Here is a 17247-nt window from a genome sequence, read left to right on the forward strand (position 1 = left end):
AGTGACCCTATAAGGTTTCCACCCAAGTGGGCTGCCTGAACAGGTGCACAGACACTGCAGCAATGTACAAAAAGAGGATAGGCGATGAAGGTCATAAGTGCTTATTCAGGGATGGCATTGCCCATTTCAAATAGTATCACAGTGCCAAAGGGCCTTTTCATGGATCTCCAAGGAAACCATCATGGTGTGAATACGAAAGAAGAGCTGTAATACAACTGACACCTGTTAGGTGCAGCAGTCTTGGCCTCTTTTGCACCCCTGCCAACTCTGGAGAAGCTGGAGACAGTGAGTAGAAGACAGTGTGAGAGTTAAACTAGGAATTTTCTTTCTTCCTAACTACTAATCACCAAGGCTGGGATCAGGCCTAAAGACTGAGAAGGAGACAAATCATAAAGTGAATCAGAGAATGGACATTTTAACTATATTCCCCTATGGTTTTCTAATATTGGAAAATTAAGTTGTTCCAATATCTTAAAATGACTAAAACCATACGAGATGTGCCAAAAATATCATCCAAAGTAGAGGAGGGAGAAGAATAAAGCTATTTTCCGTTTGTATCTTACTAATGTGACCTATTCAACAGGCCAGTTACAGTGCTTGGTATAATTATCCAATCTATAAAAGGCTTTTTTTCGTAAAGTTAAGACTGAGAACAAACAGAATATATTGATCATGAAACTTCCTATTTAACATGACTAATGAAATTTAACTTCAGATGCAACCATTATTAATAATGACTTTAAATGTGAATGGACTAAACACTCCATTCAAATGGCAAAGACTTATCAGAATAGATGAAAAAAGCAGAAAACTTAACTGTATGCTTTATACAGAGCCACCCTTCAAACAGAAACACACAAAGAAGTTGCAAAGACAGAAATGTTATATCATTCAGAGAGTAAATAAAAGAAAGCCAAACTGGCTGACTATATCAATAATAAGACAAAACAGACTTCAACACAGAGTATTACCAGGGATGGAGAGGAAAACTCTTATGTCATAAAAGGATAATTTGGACAAAATTGCAAGCCTGCATCATTCACTTACTAGATAAAGTCATTCAGGTGAAATGACATGACCTATTCAAGGACACAGTTACTTAGGATGATAACCACTCACAAGTCACTTCTCCCAGTTGCCTTTCCAGGGCCCTTTATATTATGATGACTCTAATCTGAAATGATTCAACGGGAAAGCAACCATGCTATTAGGTTAAAATCAGCAGCTAAGCAAAGATAGCCTTGGAGAAAGCCACAAGGAAATGGGAAAGGGAGGATGAGGTCTTGAGTAGCATCTGACTCCAGACTCAAGCTCTGCAATGTACCAGTTGAGTGGCCCTGAACAAGTTTCTTACATGAGCCTTGGTTTCCTTATCTAAAGAACAAGGACATTATCTCACAGGACAGATGTAAACAGTGATGCTGAAGAGGAATAAATCAGTATCTTGGCCAGATTCATTCATCTTCCAGTAGCAATGAGAGAACCCATAGCACACTCATGCCTAGGTTGTTCAACTTACTCCTGAAGAATAGAGTCTGGTGCAGCTCTTGGCCTTTACAGGGTACTCAAATACATGTTGGTTTCCTTCCTAATATGGTGGTGCTATACTTGCAACTGACTTTTAAGAGGTATTTTCTACACTGGATCTTCAGTTATAAAATATATCCTTTTCCATTTAGATAAATGAGTTTTAAATTATCCCATTTTGCTGTCCTGATGACTTTTCCTCCCTCTTTCCAGTGTTGAAAGGTCCACGGAAGCAGTACAGTCAGGGTAAAAATTTCATGCCTATTTCCCCATATGTGTCAAACTGAGTCATACAATGGACATATTTTAAAACATTCTTCTAAAAAATGAGAAAAAGAATTAAGGTGTGTTATGCACATGTACCAACACTCCCTGGTAATTGTAATCATTATGTGGTATAAACATGTAAGGATAAAAATTAATTAATCAATTAAAAAGTTAGACATGGCAGTTTGTTCAAAAGAATAAACAGCTATTCCTGTGTCTTGCAGTTAGAACAACCAAAGAGTCACATCCTCAGAATTCTGTGCCCAACCTTCAGTATGGAAAAAGATTTTTCAAAAAATGAACTATTTCCCATGGCGGAGTTTATGCTATCTAAGGCCAATGCCTATTCAAAGATTTTGATAATTTTCTGGATTATTTTTGTTATGTAATTGAGAGTTTTATAGTAATAGACATTATAATCATATTAGGCTTTATCTTTTCAGAGCCTAATCAGTTATGTTAAATGTCAAAATTACAGTCTGGGTCAATATATATTTTCAACTGAGGAATGGAGGTGTCAGCAAGGTAGATAAAACCCATTTATGCTTCCTTACATAATCATATGAAATTTAAGAGTAAGACAAAACTTGATAATTAATGTTAAAAAATGCATTGCTTAGATACCAGTTTTAGAAACAGCAGAATGCATACAAATCCAAAATAGGATGTAAAAAAAAAACCATGAAATGAGGAACACAAGTAGAAGAACATGATGTGGCCAGTGTCCTCATCTTACATATTAATTTTAGAATATATTTAAAAATCTACTATGTACTGGCTACTGTACAGACCTGACTTAAAAATCAAGAAAAAGTTATAGCTGTTAAAAAAGCCACACACAGCTAATAGTATATTCAAATCACCATATCAATGCATGCGAATCACTGAAATTCTATCCACATACAAAAAGGGAACTAAACGTCCTACTGCCTTGACCTCATTCTATACTGAAGCTATGTCAGGTTCTGGGTGATATTTTAAACAAAACATAGGTATATCTAAGCAATCAAATTCCTAAATGAATTAACTAACAAAATAGCAGTACAGCATCTGAAAAGCTCACTCAAATAGCACTATGGTAGAAAAAGAAAAATTAATGTATTCTTTTGTTGACTAAAACATATAATGTAATTTTTCTGTTTAAGATGTTTCTATATCCCATCTTTATTTTCAAGAATGTATTAAATAGAAATTGTTTGGCTGTATGTTCACTGTTTTATAACCTCAATTCCACAAATACTTTATTTCTAGATCAGTGATTTACTTACGAATTAATAAAATAACTCTTGGCACCTCAATTGTGCTGTCAGATTTCCCCCTGACAAGCACCAAATCAAGTAAAGCAATTTATTATACTTAATGAAAGTATTATGCTAATTTCCACTGCACAGAAAAAAAAATATGGCAAAGGAAAAATGCCAACTAACTAAAGAAAAATTAACATATTTTTGGAGCACTGTTAAAAATGTTAAGAAAGAAGAGTCAAAAACACTCTTATTTCATTTTAGAAAACTACCCCAGGACTTAGGTTGACTGAGAAATCCAAGGAGGACACATTATTTATCAAATCATATTTATTTATTTATTTATTTGTTTGTTTGTTTGTTTGTTTATTTATTTATTTATTTATTTATTTATTTATTTATTGGTACCAGGAATCGAACTCCAGTCCTTGCACTTGCGAGGTAGGTGGCAGAACTGCTGAGATAAATCCCTGGCTCCTATTTATCAAATTATAAATTATGCAAAGATTCAAATTAGTAATTATAGAAAAAGATTTAAACTCGTGTAATTTCTTTAAGACTTCTTAAAGGAAGAGTGTGAAACTCACAAAAGAAAACTTAAAAATAGACTATAAGAAATACATGATTTACCTAATCTCTGCCTGAAAACAAATTAACTTATCAAAACTCAGTGAAAGCTAATACTCTGTCATCTAAGCCAACTTGAGACAAGGATTGCCTTTTGAAATTAGGAATAATGTTGAAATACCAAAATTCTATTTTGAAATGGCAGAGCATATATGATTTATTATTATTTATCAATAATCTACTTTGACCATTGTTTTCCTAAAATGCCAATTATATTCCCTAAATAATTTATTCAACAATCAAGTATAAAGTGCCTTCTCTGTGTTAAATATTGTGCTAGATAAATGAGGAAATAAAACCCAGCAATCTTAGCCTGGGAAAGTTCAGTCTGTACATGTGTGATTTTGTGTGTGTGCGTGTGTGTGCATGTGTGTACAGGGATAGTACAAAGCAAGTAAACAAAACAAAACAAAACAAAAAAACAGATGTACTGCCATAAGGACAACATTCAAAAAAATGACTAGAAAAGAAAAAGTAAAACAAATAAATCATTTATCTTACTCTGCCATTTATTTTGTTGCTATATCAATAGGACTACTGCTTTCAGATGCAAGTAAAATAAAAGCCTACTGTATAAGTTCCCTGTGACAGTCATAATAAAAATACCAAAAACTGAGGCTTTTAAACAAAAATTTTTATTTTCTCACAGTTCTGGAGGCTGGAATCCCAAGACCAAGGTGCCATTAGGTTTAGTGTGTCCCAAGGCCTCTCTCTTTGGCTTGGGGACTGTCACTTTCTCACTGTGTCCTCGTGTGGCCTTTCCTCTGTGCACAGATAACCACAGACGAGCTGTATAAATTCAGGTCAGCCTTATTTTGTGGCCAATCTGTACCACTGATCAACCAGGTAAGCTTGCATAAAGGCTTCAATCACTGGATTTTCCTAGTATCAAAAGCTAATAACTACAGCTAACCCACAGATTGCTGAGAGAATGAACTAGGGTGGCATTCACAAGGGTCACAGCACACTCCCTCAGACTAAAGAGCACCAGGCTTTGGGCTTGATTTTAGAAGTATGGTGGGGAATCACAGCATTCTAAAGTACAGCAGCGCTACTGTGTAAAGACAACAACATCAAAGAACTGACTTCATCTCTTCCTTCAGTGTGTCCTTTCATGTCTCCCATTCACAGTGTGGCTCAAGTGCCAACCACATCCAAGTGTTGCTTGCTTGTGTGTGTGTGTATGTGTGTGTGTGTGTGTGTGTGCGTGCGTGCATTATGTGTGTGGAGAGGGAGGGAGAGAGGGACCACGCAGGAAAAGAGAGAGAGATCCATTCTATGGGATTTAGACCTTTTGGAAGGTAAGTAGCAGTGATTTACAAGCATTTATGATCCTGGCATCTTTTCCGTTCTGCAATAAAAAAACTGCTCCCACTTCTAGGAGGAAATGGGCACAAGTTTATCATAAAATATTCTAGGCTAGAAATTCTGCAGATAATTATGTACCCCAGCAAAGCTAAGAGAACCTTGGTTCAGTTAAAAAGACAGCTAGGGCTCTTGGATCCCTCCTAGTTATCAATCCTTTTGGAAAACATGTCAGTCCATCCTGCTTATAAAACTCAAGCTCAGAAAATAAAAATTAATATGTAAATGAACGGTTCAGAAGAGTCTGGTTCTAGCAAAGTCACTTTCAGACTATGTATTAAAGCCCAAATTCTCTACGTGTTTAATTTTCTCCTTTCCTCTTTCAGCTTCACAAGAAATCCCTGTATGTTACTTACAACAGATGGAGAGAAACTTTAGTGACTTTGAAATTCTTTCAAAGGGAATGAAAAATGGACAGAATGAGGCCAGGCTTATGATTCTCAGAGGGCTTCACAGGTCCAGAAATGTTCTAAATAAAAGGAAATATTCTGTGTCTCCAAGTGCTATCATGAAGTATTTTCTGAGCAGCTGCAATAACTAAACTGTAATCCTCCTAAATGATGTCTCCATTGAAATTTGAATAATGACACATTTAAGAATCAACATAGCCAACTAGCACTTTTCAACACAAACTAAAAGAAATTTGCTAAATCAAAAAATGCCAATTGCAAAGAAAGAAATCTCTTAAACATTATTAACACTCCAAGCTTCAGTGTGGGGTAGTTAAGAGTTTCAAAGCCACTCTTTTCACACAATTCAAACAATTATAAATACAATGCTCTCTCCTGAGTTTGGAACTCTAAAAGATGCTCTTTCAAAACCAATATTCAGTAGAATATTTCACTTAAATTAATTAATAGCTTTCTCTATTTGGCACCATTCTGAAAATAAAGTGCTACAAGAAAATAAATGCAAAGCATTTTAGATTACCAAGAGTTGCATTTAATAATCTGATTAAATAAATTCTTTTTTGCCCAAAATTATGGGCCAAATTTGAAGAAATTTCTCTGCTTCAAAGCCTTAACATACTATAAAAATAAGCATACCTTCATTAAAACTGAATACATAAAATAGGGAAAAAACATGAGTGTGTACCACCAGGAAAAATGATAAACTATCTTTAGGAAAATTCCTCCTCTGGGTGTAGAATACTAATATATTACAATGTCAGGATTTCTGGTAACAGAAATAATAAATACAGAGTTTTCATGTTACTGTTTTTCCAAAGTGATCAATCTGCTACTTTGCAGCCACAAGTATAAATAATCATGGCACTTCTTTTGCTTACTCATTCATTGCTTTTCTATTTCACCCAATTTGCAGAATTTGCAATGATGGTACTTATTTGTTCATTTAAGACACAAGGACTTAATTTATATGTAGTGTGCACCAGATTTCTCCATTCTCCAAGAGAGGCAACTTGTGTTTAACATTTGCATTCATTCAACCTGAGCACTGAGGTGGGATGTCCACCTTCACTGGAGTTGAAATCAAAGACGGCTTTGCAGAGACAAAGGCAATTGTACAGAGTCTATAAAAGCCTGTATAAGATTCAGTCAATTAAAGGCAGGGGTTGAGTGCCAAGACACCAAAGACACAGTGGTTATGGCTTTTGTGTTCTTGAATCTTGATAAAGCTTAGTGTAGGTGATGCAAATAAAAGGAGTGGAAACTTTGTTGTAGAAGTCGTGCCATGGATGCCTTGCATTTGATAAACTCAGGAAACAAACTAATCCTAATTCCTGTTCAAGCATTTCAGAGGTAGTTCTATAATAAGATTTGTTGTATACAAATTACTTTAGCTGAGTGTGGAGAATGGAGTCAAGGGGCAGAGATGTAAACTTATAAAGAAACTTTTCACTCATCTGTCTGCTCTAGTAAAATATAAACCCAAGGTCAAGAGCTGCAACTCCATCACTGTTAGGGTACCTGATGCTCACTTAATAGCCAATAGAATACATAATGGAATGAATGAAAGAGACAAGAAGGTCAGCTGAAAGGTCCTTGGAACAGCCAAGATATGAAAGGATAAAGATAGAAACAAAGGTGGCAGCAAGGACAGGGGAAAAATAGACAGAAATGAGAGATATTCATAAGGTCAATGAGCAGGTGACTGATCAGCTCTGGGAATTTGCATAGCAGTATCTGCTAATGTCTGGAATCTTGGTTTCTTATGTCGTAAAATTTGTCTGTAAGAAAAGATGAACTCATTCCGGCTGTCTGATTTTATGATTTCAAACAAATTTCACTGCTCCTTCACTCAGGACAAGTACACAAACCAAACAAAGCAGTGGTCACCTTTCAATCAGCAGGACCAAGGAAGCAAAAGAGGAGATGAGCCTGCAGCCTCCGACTCTGACTGTCACGCCAAACAAATGGAAACACAGCTTGTTCGTTTCTACTCAGTCATGTTAATGATTCAATTAAATTGACTTCTTTGAAGGAAAATTACTGTTAATAACCTTAATTTCCTCCTAGTCTCTTCCCCCAGGTACCTGACATTTTTAGATAAAATATTTTCATAAAATATGAAAGGCAAAGGAATTATATCTTACTTGTCCAACTCCATGGTGACAGGTTTTATGAACCCGTTCTACCTCTAAGCCTACATTTTTGGTTCATCGGATAAATACATACAGTTTCCCATTTTATGCATATCCTAAGAAACACGATCCATTCCAAATGACACTCAGTCTCTTTGAAATGTTACTTTAAATCTCACCACAAATCTTACAGATACCAGCCATGTGGCACTATGGAACATTTTCAACTTTCAAAGTCATGACTGTAGCTGCAGTTTTCTTTCCCACAAACCAGGAGACAAACTTTCTGGCCTGACTGTCACCTATGCACACATCCGCTCTAGGAGAGCACGTATGTGGAGGCTGTCATTTGCCTTCCCAGACCCACTGACCAGCCCTTCCCACTCTCACCTTTGCTCTTAGGTTTCTGTCCAGGTTCAGCTATTGGACAGCATCCATGGAATCTGGGGGTCAGTAGCCGAGAAAGGTAGGTATACTCATTTCCCATTCTCCCAGATGAGATTTTACTGGCCGACTGTGTCCTCCACGAAGGAACACAGCTCCAATCAGATAGTCCCTTGGAATCGGAGTAGCATCCCATCATGGTAAGGTCCCTTTTTGGCACTCACCTCAATTGGTACTACACCAGCACCCCCACACGCCTTCTGAACAATCCCTGTATTGTACCCTCCTCAGAGATTTTGGTTTGCAGGGCCATCTTTTTCCCTCCAGGTCCCAGAAGGGAAGGATTTAAAGAGTGACCAGGTGGTGCCCTTCACTGTGCTTGCACCGACATGGTAGAAGGAAAGTGTCTGTAAACTGTGAAACACTAACACCTCCCTGAGCACACAAAGAACAGACTTTCTTGACTATGCAAGGTTTGCATGCCAAGGAAATATGGCTGCATCCGATCATATTTCTACAATTCACAGTTTGCTGTGAGAATAAACATGGAGAAGACATACAACCAGAATCTGAATGTCACCGCCAACCTAACCAGAATGTTTCTTTTTTTTTTTAACTGAATTTATTGGTACATTCTAGGTATACAGTACAGATACATTCATTACTGGGATCTTGTACCTTTACATGACAGGTCTTGGTTCTCATTTTTTCCCCTTGTCCCCACCCTCCCTTCAACCCTCCTCCCCTCCCACCTACAAACACTTTAATTCCATTTTTGCATTTTCTCACATTTTTCTTTTCCCTTATTCCCCTTCCCCTACCCTTCCCACTGTCCCTACACCTTTAGCCCCTTTCTTCCTATTTCACATTGCTAATTATCCCATTAGGATCTTGAGTACTATTTTAGTTTTTCACACCAGAGAAACTATTTGGTATTTACACATGTGACTTATTTATTTCACTTAGGAGTATACCCTCAAAATGTATCCATTTTCCTATGAATGAATCTAATTTCTCATTCTTTATGGCTGAGTAGTATTCCATTTTGTAGAAAAACCACATCTTCTTTATCCAGTTTCCAACTGATGGGCAAGTGGGCTGTTTCCAAGTTCAGAATTTTTCTTAACCAATGGATATCCAGAGAGCCCAGTGAAAGGACCTAATTTGTCTCTTGGAAACATAAGCAAGATTTTATTTTCCTGCCAGTTTTCCAAATCAAGATTTACTAACCCTGATACTGTAATATACTTTCAGGTGATTCCAACTACTGTAGTGAATGTCATAAAATTCTGAGAAGCATTCACAGATTTTATATTATTGATAACAGTTTAGTTATCAAAGGAGTTGCTTCTGAAGAAAGTTTTAAACTGATAACCTAGATTTTCTGTATTTTTTCACTATCTCTTTAAATGGAAATATAATTCCTAATTTATATAGTTATGTATCTAAAATTATTTCTTAAAAATGCAACTAACTTCAGGTATCTATTATAGAAAACTCAGTAAGATAGCACTGTCTTGGCATCTCCTTATTCCCTAAGTAGAAGGTAAAAGGGGCTCTTAAATAATTGAGCGCAGTTTTCCCTCAGTGACCAGTGTTTGGCTCCAGGATGCTCCACAGATATCCAAACCCACAGATACTCGAGTCCCTGACATAAATGCTGTAGTATTTGCACAGAACCTTTGCACATCCTCTCCTAATCTTTTTTTTTTTTTTTTTTTTTTTTTATTGAACTCAGGTCCTTGTACTTGCAAGGCAGGCCACTGAACCGCTGAGCTAAATCCCCAGCCCCTCTCCTAAACTTTAAACTGTCTCCCAGTGTCTACAATATCCAATAAAATGTGAATAGCTGTTATACTGTATTATTTAGAGAGTAATGATAAGGACAAATCTAAGCATGTTCAATAAAAGATATTTATTTTTCCAATCGGCTTTAATTTGTGGTTATTTTAACGAACTAGTGTAGAACATTTGGATTGGAGAGCTGATTGTATCGGAAAGTCTAGAGCTACAAATACACCTGGACAAAGGGGTTTTAGCAGTGAAACAATCTTAGCCATCCCAGGGTCAATATCAATTTCTGGTGTGTGCTGGCTGTGCAGGGCATCTCTGGCCATGTGCTGTATCTGCTAGGAGGGATTTAGAGAGTTACAGATACCAAACTGATCAGAAAACAGATTTTCACTTCTGATTCTCGAAGACAGCTCTTTATTAAATGGCTTTTACATTAGCCCCTTACCTGATCTACTCTTTTTAAGTATTATATTTTCAAGACTTTTTAAGGACACGGTCTGTTTCTAAAGTCATGTCCCCAGATACTGTATGTAACTGATATCTAAGTGAATTGGTCAAGCAGTGTAACCACGTGTGCCATGCTTCGCTTAGAGGACACATACAGGTGCATGAACTGAGACTCCACAAGACAGAAATTTTGTGGGGACTTTTTGCCAGCACCCTCTCAAAATTTAAAATGTGCATAACTTTTGGATCAAATAGTTCTATTTCTTGGAAGGCAACTACAAAAAAACTCTCACACAAAGAAGACCTATGGAAAAAGAACTTTATAATCTTTCAGTTTGCAACAGTGGAAACAAATAAATGATTAAGTGAAGTACGGTATATGCCTACTACCAGTTTTATGCAATGTTAGAAAGAATGAGGTTGGAAACAAATAAATGATTAAGTGAAGTACGGTATATGCCTACTACCAGTTTTATGCAATGTTACTATAATTACTATACCAACATGATTAAATATCCACATTGTACAGTTAAGCAGACAAAAGCAAGGCACAGAAATAAATATACAGTATGATCCAGTTTATTTAATATTTAAAATACATGTATATGTTTTTATATATGTAAATGCATAGAAAAGGGGTAGGAAGAGGCAGTCTAAACCGTTCCCATAGTTATATCTGGGGACTGGGGATGAGAGCAGGTGGGAAAGACTACTTTACATTTTGCTTCTATAATTCTGCATTGTCTTTTTTAACTGAAACATATTAATGTATCACTTATATCATTTTAAAAACCACTGAAAACAAAAACTTAAAATTCCAGAGAATACCTGGGTGATTTGTCCAAGGATAGCACATCAATAGACATGAAGAAAAGCCATCTAGAAGCATTACATTTTCATCAGATCCAGCAGGACCTCCAATTTAAGAGCAAAGAGGAAAATGAGGGCTGTTAAGTAGATTGCGCCTTGAAACACTGACCTGCAGAAACAGATCTACATTCTATACGTTCAGGACAAATATAGCAACTACCAAACAGCAGGAGGGACATCTTGTGACTGCACAGAGCTCAAATCAGTGACACAGGAAAGAGAATTTCCATGTCCCCATAAAGAAAATCACCCAATTCTCCATGCTAGATTGCTCTTCTTTTAAAGAAGCACCATAAAAGAGAGAAAACCAGGTCTTGCCTCTCTCAACTTTGTATATTTGCTAACATCTTGGAAAAACGGAGGAGAGAAAAATATTAGGCAATTAGAAATTAAGGATCTGAATTTCATGTACACTAAAAGTAAATCATGATAATAATCTTTGTGAGAAATTTAACAACCCCAAAATAAAAAAGGCAAAACAAAACTACTGACATTGTCTAAGTACACAGTATTTCCGAGTACTTAGATTTGACAAAAGGCTCAAAATAAGAGCTCTGGGGCTGAATTCATTCCACAAATGTGTTGGGTTTGGCCACAGTTTGTTTTTATTTTAATTATTTCCAAACTTTTTAAAATGAGATTTCACACTCCAAATAAATCAGGATTTCATGCTTCTCTTGAAAATGTATAGGCACTGGCAATCCTGAGCGCCAGGCCCACCTGGTAGGTATCTGGCAGCCCTGAGTGGCAGCTGCTCCCCGGGAAGTTGGCCCAACATGGTTCCTGGACAGACACAAGTTCTGCTGCTCCTTATGGCCCCTGACACCTGCTTTCCCACACTTAGGCACATCACTAACTGTATCCTCCTGGGGTGACTGATTTAACCTCTCGACACCTCAGTTTCCCCAAACATAAACTGCAGACTTAGTACTCACCAAAACAGACTGTTGGGAAGATAAGTAATGTAGCACAGTTAAGTTTTCAATAAATATCAGTGGGTTTGTTTCACTGTTGTTATTTCCATGCGAAGCAGAGAAGTTGAGTGTTTTCAGTGAAGCCCAGGAGGAAAACAGGAGCCGCACTGGTACTGCCTCTTCCTAAACACCTGGGATCCCCACATTCTTCTAATGGATGTTTCTCTTCTTCCAGGCCTAAGTGGCTTAATGTGGTCTTTCTAAACCCCTGTCTGGGAGACACAGATGCCCTCAGAAAAGCTTCTGGCTCACTAAGTTATAGTTTCAAATCTCACAGTCACAGAGGCTGTGGGAGCTGAGCTAATGTTGGCTCCAAATGCCATTACAGGGTTAGGCAAGTCCGAGAGAAGATCTGGCACTTCATGGTGGCCCTAGGGGCAGTCAGAACTTTTCATATACACAGGATGACAATGTAAAAGTGCTCCTTGTAAGGTTTTAAGCAATTTCCTCCACCTAGTTTGTATGGATAGATCAATGCCATATTCCCATAAGGAGGCAAATGAAGAGGGTGAACAATAATGTTACCAGCATTAGTAGGAGGAGAAGCAGCAGTGACAAGGTACCCCAAGTCATTCATAGGGAAACACACAACAGTAGGCACATTAGTCCATAGGATTATTCTCACCTTTTAAGGACAAGCAACTAATATTGCAAGCAGATGCCCAGGATCACAGGACATTGTCAGGGTTCAACCCCAAGTGTGCCAGACTCAAATGCTGCCCGGAGATCTCTGCTACTCTACATTGCTAAAAACCACCACAGTGCCACCCCCCAGCTACCCACCAGCTGCTCCAAAAGAGAACTTTTCTAGAGCAGATGTTTTGTACTTTCTATGAGTCATGGACATAGTTTTCAACCTGATGAATCTTCTAGTTCCTTCACAGTATATTTTAATGCATGATATTAAATAATTAAAAATACAATAAAAACCAATCATATTAAAATAAACTAAGCAAGATAATAATTCTTAAACTCACATAGCAATACATGAGTTTCTTTTCAGCCCATTAAATGTCAAGGTCTAGTAGTGGCTCTTGCCCAAATTCTTACCTGAAGGTAAGATTTGCCAGCTATACTCATAGACTCACCAAAGTACATGCCCAGAACTTGGTGGGATATACCTGAGGAGAGAAATTTCTGTTTTAGGGGAAAAACGGAGATGGTAAATATAAAATTAATGGTCTGTGATTTGTTTCTGGAAGAGCTCCTTGTAATTAATTGTTAATTTTTTTTCTTATTTCTAAGGAAATGGCTACTTCAAATTCCTGTACGTCAAGGAAGCCACAATCACCTTTTACTTGTTCCAGAGGGCAATGGATTCTCAAGGAATGATGCCTGGCCCAAGGACGTTTCAGTCTCTACAGGTGCAACTTCCCAAAGTATGACCCGAGGACTGTGAAAGAGACCCCCAGTCTAGGGGAGAAGATAACACTATCTTGTAGTCACGGTCACGTGGTGTGTGACATTCTCAGTGAAGGTTTTATAAGTAGTAGATGAGAGAACTCTTCAGAGAAAAATTTCCTGATTTATGGCCCTTTCAACTACTTTGATTCTATAAAGTACAGGAAAGAGAAAGAAGAGAGAAGGGAAAATAAAATTCAGCTGGACATTCATTCCCTTGAACATAACGGTCTCCTAGCTGAGATTTAACAGGGCAGGCATTTTACTTTCATCTCCTCTAGGGACTTGGGAGACACCTTCTTCAGAGCAAAAGAATCCAAATGCATGGGCATCCAACCAGGATTTAGAAAGTGGAGTATGGAGGTGGTTGTTGCAATCCAGTGAAACAGGCCTTGTGAATAAAAGTAACTGAGGGGTGAATTTTTGACAGCAGGCTTAATTCTAACAAAGATAATGCAAACTTCTGACTCACCCACTCAGTAATCCATTATTTCCTGGGTCTATCTCCACAGTAGGCTAAGTATACCCACTTTCATATTTGGTGAACCAAAGAGTCACAGCCTGTAACAGGCAAAACCTTTATATCATTAAAATGCATAACTGGATAAATAATATTACAACTTGGAAGTATTTTTACCTTAAAGAAAAACTATTAAACTAAAAGAAAAACTATTAAGCAAAAAAAACTGAGGAATACAAGCAAGGTTATTCCATTTCCTGTGTATGACAAAAAGAAGAGGCTGTGAAATGGACACCCCTGAGAATTAACAGAGTCCCTGCAAACACAGCTAACAGTTAAATACCAAGAGCAAAACTAGATGGGCCACTGCTGATGCCCCTCAGGGCTAGAAAGACAAATTTACTTCACAATAGGTGGACTAGTCTTTCTGACAGACACTAATATGCCTACAAGTTCATATTATAAAATGAAAATAAACTATTTTAGAAACTTCAGTCTGGACATGAAATACCAACTTCATTAAAGCGATTCCATCAGTCCTTGACCTCATTCTGCATATTAAACACACAAGTCTTTTATTTTAGAGGGACACACAGTGATAAGATGGTTTATTAAAAACTTGCATTATCAGTACTAATAAACATCTGCTTCATCCCCACTTTAGGAGTGATCATAAATGACAATAATTTGGTCCCAATTTGCTAAATAAGTTTACATTTCAAAGAATATGCATGCTTCTGCAAAAATATCCATGTTCACTATTAAGGACATTTGTGGAAAGCATGAAAAATACCTATAATCTTTCCTTCCCATGGTGACATTATCTAGGTGTCCTGATCCAAAAAGACAAAAATTGAATCTCAGCATAAAATTTTGAAGTGAAAAGGTCAAAGGTGACAGCAAATTGCTAACTTTTAACAAATAATCCACAAAAATTGTTCATTCATTTTGATATTTGAGTTTGGCAGCTACATATGAAAACCTGGGGATGAAAAGGCATTAAACCCAGAAGATAACTTCCCTTACAGTAGGGCCTTTCACAAATTAGCACCACTGTGATGGGTTCAACTAAAACAGCTCAGTTTCACCTCAATTTCACCTGCAAGGCTAGGCAGAAGATGCATATAAGGCAAACAATTAGTCATCTTCTCAATTCTTAATACATATGCCCTGCCAAAGCGAGCATAATTAATTCTTAACAGATTAAACCTTAGAACAGACTGTGGAGTATCCTAGGAAAATGCCACATTCATTGAGATTGTGAAATAAAACTGTCCCCTGTTGCCGGAATCAGCAGTATATATTAACCAAAGGGTGGTTGGATATGCTCTTGGAAAAGTCTGGTCTCTGCTAGGAACAAAATATTTCAAAGGTGATACGACTTAAGAATCCATTCTGCAAAAGCTTTTTTCTAACTCATCACTTTTTAAACTCTCCTATTTCACTATCTCATAAGACAAAAACACACTGTCCAGGGTTCCAGAGCATGGAGGTAGTTTAACATCACTCATATTTTGAGACACAAAAATATAAAACTGCCAAAAGCGTATTTTGGAGCAAAGCTCTTCTGTGTGGGTGTGCATTTGTAAAATAATGGTACAATTATTCCAACAGATGTAAATGTGCACCCAGTGATCAAATGTAGTCTCTGAATTTCTGTTTTGACAGTTACTTGTAGAACAGCATTTCCACTGCGATTAAGTCAGAGCTGAGTAGTGATATCATCAAAGCTAAATCAAAACTAAATTCTGATGACTGAGTAACAATATCACTGGAGGGAAATGTTAATCAGTTATCTAATACATAGTGCCTCAAGATATGTTATGATACATTACCTTCAAAGGGTTACCAGTCACAGCAACAAAAGTCTCATCTACACAAAAATGCTAATCAAAATGCTATTCTATTTAAAAAGTGAATTTTTATGAAAACAGGTGTTCTCTCAAGACAGCAGTCATTTATTAAACTTCTACAGTTCAAGAGGATGACATAATAGAGCAATACACCAGCTGAAAACTATGCAAGACAGTCCTATGAAAAACAGCATTCTAGATTACATAAAACAGATATTCAGGCATTACACCACACACTCCTGCTGGGTTAGATTTTTGATCTTCTTTATGATTCTGTAACTTAGGCCATTGAAGTTTGAAGAATACAAAGTATTAAGTTCTTAGTCCAATCACATAGTTTCAAAAACAACAATCTTGCAAACAATTATTTTTCCTTTTTTGCGGGGTGGTGGGGGCTACAGGGTATGGAACTCAGGTCCTTGAGTTTGCGAGGCAGGCGGCAAAACCCCTGAGCTAAATCCCTGGCCCGCTGTAAACAACTTTTTAAAGTTAAATTTTTATGCACAGCATGCAATTCTATTTAAAGAGCAGAGGGTCTTCTGACACTTTTTTAGTCTCTTCGGAGAATGCCCAGGTAAAGTCACCAGTTGCTTTTCTTGGTCATGCATACTTTTTTTTTTTAATCCGATTTCTCTTGTAAGAAAAAAATTAAATTGTATTTTGAGACGTTATGCCTAGAGCTGCGTTTGGGTGACAATATTGCTAATCCAACAAAATTGTTAAACAGCTATTGCCACACATATGTAACTTAAGTTTATAGACCATCATATTCACTATTAATATATATCGTGACCATCCATAAATGTCTTGCCCCAAAGTAAATCTAAAACACTGTTTTACAGCAAGAGCTAGAATCACTGTAGGAGTTTTTTTTTTAAAGTCATTTCTCTACTACATGCAGATCGATGGAAATATAACAGGCATTTCACCTTTGTTTCTAGAAAAACGATAGCATTAAAATTCTAGGTTAAGTTGTACTTAGACACACTTGGAAGCTGGAGAATTCCACATTTTCATACTTCGGCTCAGTCGTCTACAAAGCCTACGCTTAGAAGTACTGTACTATAAAGACTGAGTCTAATTGGTTAAGGAAAAAAGCAACTTTAAAATTGTAAATATAAGGTAGCCTTTAGTCTTCTTCATATATATGCTTCTCAAAGGCCCAAATAGTGTCCCCAAAGAATGCCAAGCCTGTCAGTATTGTTTTAAGTGGAAACGATCCATCGTTTCCGATTTCCCCGGGAAAGGTTAAGAAGATTCACACGCATACACATTTACAGGCGTTGCACAGCGCCAACTATTTCTAACCAAAATAATCATATACACGTCGAGCCGAGCTATTCAGAGCCCCAAAGTGGGTGAACGTCTGAACAGTCTGAGGAAACCCAGCAGGTGATGACTACAGGGGAGTGGGGGTGGCGGAGGGGTCCCCTGCCTTCCGCGCGCAGGGAGCCTGGCACTCCGCACCTGCACCGAGTCGCCGGCGGGGCAT

The sequence above is a fragment of the Fukomys damarensis genome, unplaced genomic scaffold (genome assembly GCF_012274545.1).
Source record: "Fukomys damarensis isolate Sample0158 unplaced genomic scaffold, DMR_v1.0_HiC HiC_scaffold_7, whole genome shotgun sequence".
NCBI classification, from domain to species: Eukaryota; Metazoa; Chordata; class Mammalia; order Rodentia; family Bathyergidae; genus Fukomys; species Fukomys damarensis.